We start from the raw sequence: 16,204 nt of genomic DNA, 5'->3' as shown, positions 1-16,204 counted from the left end.
TCACATAAACAGTCATTCAAATGATGCATGAGATGGACACCTGTGTTTGAGAGGTGCTGTCATAATTCACAGCCATACCACACCAGTGCTTGCTGCTCCGCTGCAGAATTTTATTTGAATCTGTAATACACAAATGTACCACTTTTTATACTACAGTAAAACAAGCTAATACATTACCACCAAAGTCTCAGTTTCCATGCAAGAAATCAGACCTTACTTCTTTATATGGCTGCTTACCATGCAAATGGACCATTTTCAATTAAAGCTCATTATGCCATGCCTATTAAAAGCAATGGCTTTCAAGGGCTCTGCTCATTAGTATACGAGTCAGTGTGATTAGCAAGCATTTTAACGAATTTCTGTGCATTTTAATTAACCTAGTGAGATGTGAGCTGCTGGGGAGGATGTGAAAGAGAGAATTTACACCAGACTTTACAACTCAGACCCTAAGAAAATCTAGAGTTCATGGCAAATTTGCTGCAAATTTGCCACAGGTAATTTTTGCATGCAAATGAGCTTTGCGGAAAACTGTCCATTCATGTCCATTGTTGACAAAGGTTTCCCATAATTCACCACTACCGGCAAAGAGCTGCAAACTTCTGGCAAACATTTGCAGCAAATCAAAAGCTCATTTGCATGTGAAAAAAATGAGCGGAACATTTGCGGCAAGTTTGCGGCTAGTTTAGATTTTTTTTAAAGGGACCTCAGCCTGAGAAACAGTTCCTGCAAATCCCCCATCCAACAGTGATGTTTAAACATGTAAGGTTTGAAACCTGTTCCTTATTGTTTTTCCTCAGATGGTGGCCACATGGTGAAATTGCATGCATTGTTCAAGACAATCTCTAAAATAAAATGACATTGATTTACATCAACAATACAAAAAAGGAGCTGAATGAATTTTTTCAGCAGACATCACAAATCCCAAGTCTCGCCCTACATTCTTTTTAATTGAATATCTTGTTTTGCTCAAAAACACATCTGATTATGGAGGTAAAGTCGGTTGCAAATGTAAACAGCATTTTAGTTTGACTTTTAAATGTGCACACAGTAACTTTTGTCTTTGTGTCATCTTGGACTTACACCGACACCTAGTGGCGTGGATGCAGCATCATTTAAAATCAATAGTTTTCAGTTTCAGATGCCATTGTAGAAATACAGTATTCACAGTTAGCCATGATTACTTTAATCAATGAGTGAAAGTGTCAAATAACAGGACGGTTACTGAGATTAAGCGAGTAGTAATCGGCTGGTCATGTGACTCTAACATGGCAGCCCTCATGTGTGGACCCTCTCCATGTAGAATAAAACAGCTTTTATAAGGTTATTGATATGACTGGAGTCTTCATTTTAATGCGAGTGGTCCTGATTTCCTAGAGATATTGCAAAATTGCAATTCATGTCTTTAGGAATTAACGTTTTTAATGAGGAAAAAATTACTGAACTCACTTTTAAGGAATGCCTGTACAATTAGGACAGTTAAGGGTCGTTTCCACCAGATACAAATCAGGCACTTTAATTAAGATCAAGTTATTCAACCTGACTTTAACCCAAATTTTTGCCCCGATTTGCAGTTGATGCTTGTCCGCTCCAGTCTGCAGATTTTTGGGACAGTTGAAGCTGACAGATTTCTCAGAAAATCACATAGCATATTATGGTAGATACTACAGCTTTGATCTAGTTGGAGTATAATAAGCATGTCAGATATTTTAGAGCCAACTATAGAGCAAATCTAGTAATGAATGATGATCAACGACTCAAATCTGAAGTCTTATGATGAGCAGTCAATGGAAATTAAGTACCTGGGCCACAAAGCTCAAGAAATGGAGATAGCGAACAAGCACTGTAAGTGAGCTTAACATATAACAGGCCCAATTTTAAAAGCGTTATGCCTTAAGCGCAGTGCTATGCAATACGTCATGCAGGCAAAATCAGTGGGCATGTCCATAAAGTTTTGGTATTTTCGTGCAAGCAAGTGGATTGGCAAAACCGCACGTGCAAAGTGCTAATGGGCTGGGTCAAGTGCAATTTTAATCTGAGGTTCTTCTCCGGTTATTGCACCATCTGCATCCTATATATTCCTATATCAATTATATATTCCAATTTATGTCAAGCAACACTGATATAAGTGAAGACAGCCCATTCATAATGGGTTATATGCATTGCATCCCCTGCTCTGTTTGTTGCCTGCTCTGCTCCAGACCGCAATGTTTGTGTTGGATGTTCTCAATTGACCTCTCTGGGACTGCTGGCTCTTGCCCTGCTCGCCCGTGTCTCACCTGATTGAAATATGCTTTTCTTTTCTCCCATTGTGCATTGTTTTGTAATGTATTTGTTATATGTTGCTCTGTTTAAAGCTGCACTACGTAAGATTTTTTGGTTAAAAATTAACAAATTGCCATCACTGATTGAGTACATAAACTATCAGTGTTCAAAACAACGTCCTTACCTTACCTCGATTCACTACGGTAAGCCTATAAAAATTATTTGTATTTTTAGCTGTCAGGTTGGATTTTGTGCATAATCACTGTCTTATGACGTTTGCGTCATTATGTCATGTCCATAAGCATAGGAAAGAAGAACTGGCTGTCTCGTGTTCAGGTGTCATGTTCCCATGTTAACAGTAGATGGTAGTAATGCACTATTTTAGTTTGCAAGCTGCCGTTGAAAAGAAGAATGATACTACGTTCAGTTCAGTCGGTCATGCAGTTCAGGACAGCATCGCTACAGTCTGGATGGATATGTATCTGTTATACATTTGGCAAAGTTGTTCACCTGCTATAATGCTTTGATATGCTTTCTGGTAGGGTAGTTGAAGCTAATATTGTTTGTCATGCTTGTACGATTTAAACATTACTTGTATGTTAACCGATTACGATGTTTCTACGTTTTTGGGGGAAGTTACTGTGGTATGTTTACTAATATTTATGAGCTCTGAAATTGACTTCTTGTAACGGTTATATTGCATATTTAAGCATATTATTGTCATGTTTAATAGTGTATTTTATCCCATTCATTATTGAATCCCTGTTTTATGTTTTAGTTTACGGTTGTGTGCACTGCGTAGGCATACTATTGTAGTATCCCTTACAAAAAAATCGAAACTAGCCGCAAACATGCCACAAATTTGCCGCTTGTTATTTTCACATGCAAATGAGCATTTGATTCTACACAAATGTTTACCATAAGTTTGCAGCTCTTTACCGGTAGTGGTGAACCTCTAGCAAACCTTTGGCAACAATCGACAGTTTGCGGTATATTTGCCATGAACTCAGCCATCAACCGTCAGCTGAGGCTTTACAATAATAATAACAGTCTTCCATTGAACTCGTATCAGCCATATCACAAGTATCACCTCTTAAATTGATGTGTAGTACAAAACAAACATTAATAGTAGATAAAACACTTGAACAGTCATATTAAAATATACTGGTAACTGGTGGTGACTGAGGTGAATGAGTCCCCTGTTCTATGTAAAAGCACTTTGAATGTAGTGTCAGAAAAGCACTACAAGTGTAAAATGTATTAATTCAAAATAAGAAAATAGTGTGTGTTGTTTGTCAAAGCAAGTAGTATTTCAGATTGAAATATTTCATTGTATAACATAATATCAACATGGAAAAAAAAAGAAAAAAAAAAAAAATCACATTATGACTCCAGCTCTAAATATCTCCCAGTCATTATCATACACAGGCAATGTCCATCTTAATGTAAGCTCGATTCATGAGATTCATCCGCCAGAAGATCAGTGCCAAAACACGACTCCCGGCTGCTCGGGCTGCCTGCTTCACATCGCACCAGATTCCATTTCAACCAACAGTCACTGACACTTCATCATAATGTTTCAGTACACAGGGCATCTTTTGAATGATGAGTGAATGGTTTTACAAACAATTTACACAGAAATTCGTTCTGCTCGTGTCTCATGAACAGATTTGTGCGAATTATTCATCAATCAATTCTTACATAAATTGTTGCATTGTATTGAATGCAGCAATTACGCAAGAATGGTTTAACAAACAGTTTACACAGAAATGTTATGCACGTGTTTCATTAATGACGCCAATAGGAGGCTACAGAGAAGTACAGTACAAAACTGAAAACAGTGAATTCTGCATATGTAAATGTAATAGATTATTTCTGAACACCTAGAAAAACATATGTCATTTGGAATTCAGCAAAGGGAAAAGGCCAATTCAGATCTTGATAAGAAAATCATGCATACTGCCTATTACACAGATCCCAACTTACTGAATGTTCGTATAACACCCGAACACATGATCTCCGCACTCCATTTAACAGAATGACATCTGCGGATTTCAGTCACCGAGCAGAAACAAAGATAAACAGCTGCCATATCTCTTCAGGAAAAATGAAGTAGTCTAGGAATACCTTAGTCTTTGTCTGTTGATACACATCCTTTGACTAGAGATTGGCAGAGCAAACTAATATTTCAGGACACAGGCCTCTTTTGAATGACTGACACGTTAAAAGGTTTGGTGGGAGAAGGAGCACAATTTTTAAAGGTTCCTGCTGATTCTTTTACCCGTGCGTTCGTAGGGCTTATTTTAGACTTCAGTAGGGATAAGCCTGTGGGGGTATGATTCAGATCAAGACTTGTACAAACTGAAATTGACAGCAGAATTAGATTTTGCTTTTCTCAAGCATCCTTACAAGTCTGGTAAATGAGCAGCTCTTCATATTTTAAGCAGAAGGCAAGTAAAAGCCCTTGCCAGATGTAGAAAACTAGATAAGCCCCATTCACAAGCAGATGCATTTAGTCTGACTTCACTCGCTTGCTTTTTTATTCAAGGAAGAGATGTTATAATTTCCAACAACCTCATCCTGCCCACAGGCCTTTGTTTTGAATTACCACTCCATTACCCATAAAGCACCTCCTCACTTTTCCCAACCGCTGGGGCGCTGAAGGAGGAAGCCCAAGCCTGGGAGCCACCAAACGCGTCTTAGTTTACCACGGAAAAGCAGATCTGAAAGTGCCAAAACAAGGGCTGTGCAGTACATCAGAACAGTCAGCATAAATGACCTAAAGCCTAAAATGAGACTAAAACTAAATGACCCTTCTATTAAAGGGATAGTTCACCCAAAAATTAAAAAGTTGTTATCATTCACTTTCATTTCCTTTTTTATTTTATTTTTATTTTTTTATTACATACAATGAAAGTGAACTGAGGCTAACATTCTGCCTAGCATCTATTTTGTGCCCCACAGAAGAAAGTCATATGGGTTTGGAACATAATTAAGGTGAGTGAATGATGACAGACTTTTCATCATTTCCCTTTAATGAGAGTCTGAAATGCTAATTGATCTTTCAACATTAAAAAAGAGGGTTATGACAGAGTGCTGTTATGTTCCAATACACAATAATGGGTCCATACTAAAGCCAGACAATACTTTATAATACATTTGCTGCTAATATAAAGAACATTGTGAATATCATAATGACTTTAATGTGCTTCTTATTTGGCCATTAAGTTTCCCAAAGATTGCATTGCAATCCTTTCTTGTCAAAACAACTTGTCACGCCAAGCGATATGTTAGCAACTGATGTTTTAATAGCATCTCTGGGGCCATATCATGAAAAGTGAAATTTTCCCTGATTCTTTGACTAGAGGTTGACCGATAAATCGGTTTTGCCGATTAATGGGTGTCGACTGCTTTTTAAACTATTGGTTTTGGCAGAAATTAATGCAGATAGTTCTGGGATATTATTTTTTCTTTCCTGTAGGCAGCGTAGGAGGGTTCTGGAATACGACCGCAGCCTCTGGAGGTGAAATATTAAAAATCACTGACACTTTGTGGTGAAATTTTTTGCCCCGTCAGTACATGCACTGTGTCTCCAACTTCATATCCGGTGAATGAATATTAAAAAAATTCCTCTGGGGAATGTAAATGTATATAAAATCCTTTGTCTGGTGAAGATGTAGGCTATACATACAAAAATTATATCAGGTGAATGCTTAAATGTAGTCCATTGTAACAGAGCTAAGTCTCAGTCACTGTTTATTGACTAATGCATGATTATTACTACAAGATTACATTAGGGCTGGGTGATATGGCCAAAAAAAATTATCACGATATTTTTTTATCATTATATATACTATGTGTATATGTATACTCACATACACTCACTCACACACTCACACACTCTCACACTCACACATTCACACACACACACACACTCACACACACACTCACAGTACTGTGCAAAAGTTTTAGGCACTTGTGAAAAATGTTGCACAGTGAGGATGTCTTCAAAATAATGACAAAAATAGTTTTCATTTATCACTTAATGTCATACAAAGTCCAGTAAACATAAAAAAGCTAAATAAATATATTTTATGTGACCACTTTTGCCTTTAAAACAGCACCAATTCTCCTAGGTACACCTGGACACAGTTTTTTCTTGGTTGTTGGCAGATAGGATGTTCCAAGATTCTTGGAGAATTCACCACAGTTCTTCTATCTATTTAGGCTGTCTCAATTGCTTCTATTTATGTAATCTCAGACTGGCATGATGTTCAGTGGGGGGCTTTGTGGGGGCTCATGACATCTGTTACAGGGTTCCCTGTTCCTCTATTATAATCTTTTCTATTTGCAAAAGTAATGTTTGGGAGTCTAACATCTATATTTCCTATTGACACACTAAAGCTGAAGATATAAATAACCATGTTAAGACAAATGCTTTTGTGAAACATCTTATGTGCCTAAGAATTTTGCACAGTGCTGTGTATATATATACACAGTTGTGCTCAGAAGTTTGCATACCCTTGCAGAAATTGTGAAATTTTGGCATTGATTTTGAAAATATGACTGATCATGCAAAAAAAAATAAATAAATAAATAAAAAAAAAAAAAAAAAACTGTCTTTTATTTAAGGATAGTGATCATATGAAGCCAGTTAATATCACATAGTTGTTTGGCTCCTTTTTAAATCATAATGATAACAGAAATCACCCAAATGGCCCTGATCAAAAGTTTACATACCCTTGAATGTTTGGCCTTGTTACAGACACATAAGGTGATACACACAGGTTTAAATGGCAATTGAAGGTTAATTTCCTACACCTGTGGCTTTTTAAATTGCAATTAGTGTCTATGTATAAATAGTCAATGAGTTTGTTAGCTCTCACGTGGATGCACTGAGCAGGCTAGATACTGATCCATGGGGAGCAGAAAAGAACTGTCAAAAGACCTGCGTAACAATGTAATGGAACTTTATAAAGATGGAAAAAGATATAAAAAGATATCCAAAGCCTTGAAAATGCCAGTCATTACTGTTCAATCACTTATTAAGAAGTGGAAAATTCAGGGATCTCTTGATACCAAGCCAAAGTCAGGTAGACCAAGAAAGATTTCAGCCAAAACTGCCAGAAGAATTGTTCAGGATACAAAGAAAAACCCACAGGTAACCTCAGGAGAAATACAGGCTGCTCTGGAAAAAGACAGTGTGGTTGTTTCAAGGAGCACAATACGACGATACTTGAACAAAAATGAGCTGCATGGTCGAGTTGCCAGAAAGAAGCCAATGCCACAAAAAAGCCTGGTTACAATATGCCCAACAACACCTTGACATGCCTCACAGCTTCTGGCACACTGTAACTTGGAGTGACGAGACCAAAATAGAGCTTTATGGTCACAATCATAAGCACTATGTTTGGAGAGGGGTCAACAAGTAGAGAGAGGCGAGAACACATCAGATAATTTTTTTTGCAATCTGGCAACCTCTGTATGTTGTGTCAGGGATCAACATCTTCACCTCCATCACCGGGCACTATTCAATGACATGTTCCCCACAACTCCAACAGACTGGCCCAAACCTCATGCCCACACCAGTGGCAGCAGCTTCCCTCACCTGAGAGCAACAGGAGTGTTAGTGCACCCCCGAGGCTGGGGAACCAGTTTTGGGGGATTGTTCCACCGTTTCCAGGGGAATGGGATAGGTCAGAAGGAAGGAGGGGGCGGGGGAGGGATCACAGAGAGAGAAAGTGTGGGGTGGGGGTGCTGGCTCCGGATATGCTGCTAAATGGTCTTCCGCCAACTGTACTGCTTCATCCAGTGACGCCAGGCGGTGGCACTGGACCCTGTCCACCGTTCCTTTCGGTAGTCAGGAGATGAATTGTTCCAGTACCACAAGATCAATGACATCCCCAACATCGCTGGGCTCCTCAGCCAGCACCCACTGCCGGCAGGCTTCACAGAGCTGTTGAGCAAAGGCAAACGGGCAGCTGACTTTGCTCAGCATCAGGACTCGGAACCGCTGGCAATGCTCTTCTGGACTGCGGCCGATCCGCTGCAGGATGGCTTTCTTCAGCTCGGCGTACCTCAGGAGGTTGTCGACCGGGAGTTGTTGGCCCACGAGTTGGGCCTCCCCTGTCAACAGCGGTAGGAGGTGGACTACCCATTGCGCCCGTGGCCATTCCAGAGCTTGGGCCGTGCATTCGAAGAGCTCCAGAAAGGCCTCTTGATCATCTTGCGCCCCTATCTTTGCAAGCATTATATGGGGGTTTGCTGCTGCTGGGGTCACGGCGTGTGCCACCTCCTAGGGTACCAAGCTCCGCAACGCCTGGTGGTCCTCCTCTTGGCGTCAAAGGAGCGCCTTGAACCTTTGTTGCTATTCTGCCCACAGATCCACGAGGGCTTAGTTTTGAGCCTGGCGGATGCTGACAAGGGATCGGAAGACTTTCTCCAATGGCGAAGATGACTCCATAGCAGCATATCCTTCCTCCTTCCCGAGTTTCGGCACCAGTGTGACAAGGTTCATTGTGTGACGGATAAAGAATGAAGAGGGAGCCTGTTTCCACAGACCACTTGAGTCAGGGTTTATTATAAAAATAACAGAAATCGCTTTCAGCACACACTCAAAAAAAGTCTGCTTTTCAGCATAAAAGGTATCACAGGTCAGTTTTTCAGCACAACATTCTAAAACACAGAAACGCAGTCTCTATTGTGCACTCTCTCTCCTCTCTCTGTGGACTGGGTCACTTTTTATCTCCCCCGTCTCTCACTACGAACACAGAAATTGTAATTAGTAACAATTCATCTCAGGTGGAACTCCTTACCACTTTCTCTCTCTCAAGAAGGGCGCTCGACCACGGCATAACCTCCACATACATCGATAATCATTTATGCCGACATCACCCAGGGAAATATATCGCGTGGCGCGCACAGAGCCGCAGGTGAGCTGAAACTCCACACACTCCCTTCCTTTTTTAAGCAGGCACTCAGTGCTAATTTGGACAGACATGAAACAATAACTAAAGTGCTTGGGGTGTTCATGTGGGATTTCCACATATGATTAAAATACTCGTGCCGCATTATCACAACATCCCTTCTCATATCCATTTTAACAGCAAGGTTATTCCTTCAATAGTGATGTAAAGCTTCTTAATTGTGAACACATACACTGGCGGCCAAGTTTGGAATAATGTACAGATTTTGCTCTTAAGGAAAGAAATTGGTACTTTTATTCACCAAAGTGGCATTCAGTTGATCACAATGTATAGTCAGGACATAAATAATGTGAAAAAATGCAATTGCAATTACAATTTGAAAAAAATAAAACTCCTTCAAAGAGTTCTCATCAAAAATCCTCCACGTGCAGCAATGACAGCTTTGCAGATCCTTGGCATTCTAGATGTCAGTTTGTACAGATACAGACATTTCACCCCACACTTCCTGTAGCACTTGCCATGATGTGGCTGTCTTGTCAGCACGTCTCACGTACCTTATCTAGCTGATCCCATGAAAGCTCAATGGGGTTAAGATCCATAACACTCTTTTCCAATTATCTGTTGTCCAATGTCTGTGTTTCTTTGCCCGCTCTTACATTTTCTTTTTGTTATTCTGTTTCAAAAGTGACTTTTTCTTTGCAATTCTTTCCATAAGGCCTGCTCCTGAGTCTTCTTCTCATTGTATAACCTTCATTCCCCAAAACAATGATTGACTGATGAGTTTCTAGAGAAAGCCGTTTCTTGAATTAATATTGACCGTAAGACATGCCAGTCTATTGCATACTGCAGCAACTCAAAAACAGCTTTGAGGCTCGTAATTTCTCGCTACGAGGCGTTATCCTCACCTGCTCCAGTTCTATGGCCTCCAGATTTGGAGCTCCGTGTGCAGGAGCCATTTGGGGTTTTTGGCTCAGTGTCTGAGAAGTTGAGTGCAAACAGACAGCGGTTTCTTCCTTGTGTTTGTCACACTCCCCCTAAGCGAAAGCACGAGCATCATCGGACATGCTGAGGCCTAGCTCAGCAGCCATTTTCTGACAAAGCATGCGAAAGTGTTACCACGCACATCTTGAGCTGGCACGATTACAAAATGCTGTATAATGAATTTGTCATTGGGAGATAAGGAATAATTTGCCTCTTGTCCTTATTGTCTTTTTCTGTGTCATTCTGGGAGAATGCACATGAAGAAGGCAATAGAGGAGCAGCCTCAGCCTTTCCCTCTCACCCCTCCTCGTTCGAACCGCACTGCTCATGGCGGAGGGGATCATGCAGAGATCGGTGAGTCTGCCGGCATAGCGAGGGGCTGGAATAAGATCATATTCCCCAGCGGAGGGATGGTAAACCAACATGCAAGTGATTCATCTGTGCCATTATTCTTTTGGGATTCTATCAGGAGATGCAAGGTATTTTAACTAATTTTCGTTCGCCCATTCATGGATCATGCGGGTGTTCCCGGCGAGACATGAGATGCGCATTGCTACCTCTGCTCGATTGTTCGATGGCGGCATAGATGTCGCTCCTTTCAGTCAGCTGTTGGATTTATACATGATGGTTTTGCAGCCCAACCAAGCGCATCGCTTAAGAGAATGAATTTGAGCTAATATTGGCTCAGTTTAGAATTTCCCTCGTGATCCCCCCGCAGTTTGTGCTGGGGAACGAGTTGGTCAACGTGATGCTTTTGTTCCATGAGGATGTTTTGCGCAACCCAGATACTACACATTGTTCCCCCATTAAATGCTGGGACCGGTTTAGTGTCTAACCTGTTTCTTTAGTATATTAATTTAGCTCAGTTTCCCCCTTAAATTAAGCTGACGAATGAGCATTGAATATTTTCAGCTTGAGTTTTGCCTCTGTCTCCATGACTAAGAGCCTCCGGTTACATGTATTATAACTCAATGTACAATAAAAATAGATCTACACACAAGCCTACAGGCTTGCTGTGTAGTGAAGGAAATAAGCTATTCAGTGAGCAAAATTGGACCATATAGATGTATATTTCTCTCCTATCTGCCCTTCGTTAAATATCGGGATGAGTCTGCTGATGAGTACCAGAATAGGGTACGAGACTGCTTCCCGAATTCAGGCTCTGTCTCCATGACCAAGGGTCTCGAGATATGCATAACAGAATTCAATGTTCAACAAAGCACGAGTGTACACAAAGGCACACAGTGAACATAAGCACCACACATTGTCCTCCCATAAGAATGCTGGGGCCGTTGTGCGAGCCTGCTTTGTTTTCAATTCCCCTCCATGTTTGCATTTTTCCCTGTTCTATGCAAGCACCCCTCCATTTTATGCCTTTGCCTGGCCCTTCAAGTCCACTGAAGATGGCCCATTTTGCAAACAGATGCTATCAAGTAAAAACATTTTTGTCTACCTTCCATTAGCAAGACAAACGTTTCCTTCAAGACTTTACATGCTTGTCCATTGGGAGAGTAAAGCAGCATTATACTGTGAGCCAAGCATGTGGACATTCAAAACCTTGAGAGGGGAACATGGGAGGGGAACATCGGTACAGATATAAAGTGGTCTCAGTAGGTTTAGATGTTTTAAAACTTAATTTTAAGCTTGCTAATGCAAGCATTAACACTTACTATTGTACATAATTAGGCCAGAAACATGCTTTACCCAAGTGCACAAACAGAGACATGAATACTTGGTCAATGCAATGGAAGTGTAAACATACTTACCATGTGCTTTAGTGTTGCTCTCGCAGTAAAAAACCTCCATACTCAAGGGTGCGACTTTAACTTGCTAAAAAAGATTGTCTAAAACTGTCGATCTGGCATGACAGTAGTTAACCTGAAAGAGAAAACTGTCTGTAGATATAGACATTTTAAACTAATATCTGATATATCCCTTAGAAAAAAATCTAGAGTTTTGGCAAACTAGCTGCAAAATTTGCCAGTCATTATTTTCACATGCAAATGAGCTTGTCCTCCCATAAGAATGCTGGGGCCGTTGTGCGAGCCTGCTTTGTTTTCAATTCCCCTCCATGTTTGCATTTTTCCCTGTTCTATGCAAGGGAAAATGGTTTATCTGGCATCCTCTGCTATAAATACATTCAGAGTGGCCTCTGCCTCCATGACCAAAGTTTTTGTGACATGCATAGCAGAATTTGATGTACACAAAACACACAGTGAGCACAAGCAGCACACGTTGTCCCCCCATACACAATGCTGGGGCCGTTGTGACAAACCAGCTCTCTCAAATAATACATTTGGGATGGGCACAAGTACTCGGGTACTCGGACGTGGCAGCAATGATCGATCATGAAAACGATGGTCGATGGTGATCATGTATGATGTGACTTTTCACTTAATTCGAAATTCAGTGACAATTACATGCCAATTAAACACAAATGTGTCAAAGAGGGAGCTTATTTTTAATTTTGAGATTGATTACATTGTGATTTTGAGGGGTACATTGATTGTCAGAGAAATCTCATAGCAACCAAACTGATAAACGACGCTGCAATGCTATCATTACGATAAGCAAAATAGAGTGTAATTAACTGTGTTTTGTACACCTGTCTCTGCAAAATATTTGCTAAACACATTTTAATGTCATTTAATGTAAGAACTTTGACTCGTTAATGGATATTATTTAATAAAAGTGAATGTTTTTCACTGACTATAAACCTCCTTGCCCTGGGGGCCGAAATTTTTGCGTGATGTAACACATACCTGCATCTCGACGATATGAGAGTTGAAGATTTCCGCACGAGTTTCCAAGTTAGAAGTCCGACATAAAGTGTCATTCCATTGCACTTTCCCCAATTGTAAATTCCAATGTTCCGAGTTGAATGGAACGCTTCATGAATAATTACAGCAACAAAAATACAAAGCATCGTGGTTTTCCCCACAGGAACACATATCAGGCACATGTATACACACACACATATCAGGCATGTGATAGTGGACGCACCGCAGTGAAGAAGTGCATATACAACAGGCAAGTGTTTCAAACAGCTAGACAGAGCGGAACAAGACGCAATGCAGTAGCCACAGACGTTTGTCAGACATGTTATTATATATACAGTTATGTATATGTCAATGCCCCACTCGACATGTATTCGAGTAGACAAAATGATCAAAATGCCCATCCCTAATGTTTATACGCTTTTCCCCATTCAAAATACCAGGGAAAGAGTTTATTCTATCAGTGTTCCTGCTGCGAAGGCATCTCAGGGCGCCCATATTTTATGCCTGAATTCAATAAAGGCAAAACCATTATTAAAACCTCCTCAGCCAGCCTCAGTTTTAAAGGATCGAGCTTCCCCCCCGCTGTGCCACTGGTTCAGAGGAAGCCGCCAAAGATATGTCTCATCCTAGCGCCATCTAGTGGTCACAGGTCACGCTGCAGGCCAAAGCCATGCATTAATCCCTCTGTCGGCTTGGCAGCAGTTGAAGGACATTTTCGAAGTGGGTGCTTCGAATGATAAAGCATGGTTATGAAACCCACCTGTGTTCAGCGGTGTTCTCTTGACAGAGGTTTCTGTTCGAGAAGCCCCATTTTTGAGGCAGGAAATTCACTATCTCTTAGAAAAAGGGGCAATAGAGGAAATTCCCTCTTTTCAGACAGAGTGCGGTTTTTACAGCCATTATTTCCTGGTCCTGAAAAAGGACGGCGGCTTGCGTCCCATTCTGGATTTGAGGCGCTTGATTTCCAAGCTGATGAAATGTCAATTCAGAACGCTAAAGCAAAAATAAATAATGTCACAAGAAGGACGATTACATATTCAGATTGCACTGAGGCAAAGGTGCTTTCTCAGATTCGCTTTCGGGGGCAAAGCGTATCAATTTTGCATCCTTCCGTTCGGACTTGTATTGGCACCACGCACTTTCACAAAATGTATGGATGCAGCTTTGATGCCATGATGCTTCAGGACATCCGCATTTTTAATAATCTCAATGATTGGTTGGTGCTAGCCCACTCACTTTGGCTGTCCAACATCGAGATGTCATTCTAAGCCACTTGGCTAGGGCTGTGTGTAAACCTAGACAAGAGTGTTCTGTTGTCAAGGCAACAGACTCGGTTTCTAGGAGTGGAGCTAGATTAGCGGACGATGCAGGCGCGCCTGTCTCCAGCTCGCGTTCTGTCATTCCGCCGGTGTCTAGCGATGTTCAAAGTGTGATGTGTTCTCCCTACGAGAACATTTCACAGGCTTTTGGCCTTTTTGGCTCTCTCTCCAGCGCATAACTTATATTTTACTGCTGTTTTGAATTCAAAATCAGGCACGTATTTCGCAAAACTGTTTGTTTTTACCACATGTGAGTCTCCGTTAAACTTCACTGAGCAAACGAGTGCACGCATCCGCATCAATCAAACCGATCACAATGGAGAAAGGAAGCGCAATCATTTTGATTAAACTCGTGGAACATCATACCGCACTTTCAGTTTCAATGTAATCAACTGTGCAGCTTTCATGGATGTCATGGTCATGTGTGCCGGTTTTTGAAGTGTTTTAGATCGTTTCTCATCATGTAAGTGCATGTAATACAATGAGCACCAGGATGAGACTTTTCAGCACGAGACTGAATTTGCAATGTGTTTGCAGATGATTGTACTATGTTAAACTGTATATAATGCTGAATAAAATGTATAATAATCCTAAGGGTCCTGATATTTGATAGTCCAGATTGTGCCAAATTTTATGTCTGATTACACCAGTAAATTTATACTATGGCAAATATTACTTTACTGGATAAGCCTGCACTACCCTTAAAAAATGTATTTTTGAAAAATACTTTAGAAACGTAATCGGTGACAATGTGGTTTTAAAACTTACAATATTAATTTAAAATACTTAATGTATGTAATCAGTGACCGTGTACAAGCATATGTATCTAACATAATTATGTATTTTTCAGCTGGCCAGAATTATTAATATTTCTACTCTGGTGTCACCATTGCCCTCTGCTGGGCTGATTTTTTTGTCCTACTCCATCCCTGATGTATCATTTTACTCTTTAATAAACAGTACTTTTTATGTTTTACAAGTAAAGGAAAGGAACTGTTTCAGGTATGTCCTGAAAGTAATAATAATAATAAAAATCAAACATAACTATTCATGATTCAGGCTTCGTTCCATGTTTTGTGAGAGTATAGAATCATTCAGTACAGTAAAGCAAACCAAATCCTTACACCTTTTATCATTTTGGTTTCTTAAAAAAAATAATCAAAGAAATAATCGAAGATTAATCGATTATCAAAATAATCGTTAGTTGCCGCCCTAGTTGGCACTAGGTTTGTGCAAAATGTTTCAAAATCAAATAGTCTAATAGTTGTCCGAACAATTAGTCAATTTAAATTAAGATAAACTAGTCAACCTCACTAATTGACTACTCAGTTGCTGGATTAGTTGGCCATCCCAACCGATCCCTATTTGGAACGTTAAAAGAGAAGTGGCACAAATCTCAATTCGAGAGATTTCTTTAGGCAAATGAGTGCATTGTGTAGACACAAGCAAACAATTATTTCAGTTAAATCAGATACAATGTCCGCCTTGTTTTCACAATTACTATGCGACCAGACGCTCTATCTGTTAGCTGTTAACATGTTTTACAGCTGGGTTTCATTTCATTAGGCAAGGGCATTGAAAACTCACTTTTATCAACTTCACAGTATTGAAATCCACAGCAAAACATGTCAACACTTGTTTACGGGTTTGATGTTGTACACTGTTATTTTTCTTACAGGTTATCATACAGGTGTGGTATTCTAACTTCCTGCGTACTGATGAAAGAATGCTCAAGTTACATTACAACTCTGAAGTTGTGCTTTTTGCCATATGGTAAGGATCACAACAATATGAGCAGGATCTATATATTTTTTCTTTAATAATTAACAATAAGTCGTAATTAGAAGTAAAAAGCCCTGCACTTTCTTCTTCCAATGAGGTAAATAGATTGTAGATGATAGAAATAACTCAAACACGACATTTGCCTGTACTTCTG

At 40.2% G+C, this 16,204-nt stretch overlaps 1 protein-coding gene across 2 annotated transcripts in view; it reads right to left on the bottom strand.

The window, feature by feature from the left end:
- LOC127431651 (divergent protein kinase domain 2A) overlaps positions 1–16,204 on the bottom strand; it is a 74,252-nt gene that overhangs the window by 57,032 nt on the left and 1,016 nt on the right. The gene's annotated exons all lie outside the window — the stretch shown is intronic.

Source organism: Myxocyprinus asiaticus, chromosome 41, assembly GCF_019703515.2.
Source record: "Myxocyprinus asiaticus isolate MX2 ecotype Aquarium Trade chromosome 41, UBuf_Myxa_2, whole genome shotgun sequence".
NCBI lineage: Eukaryota > Metazoa > Chordata > Actinopteri > Cypriniformes > Catostomidae > Myxocyprinus > Myxocyprinus asiaticus.
The sequence above is the reverse complement of the archived record's forward strand: the minus strand, read 5'-3'. Positions and strand labels throughout refer to the sequence as shown.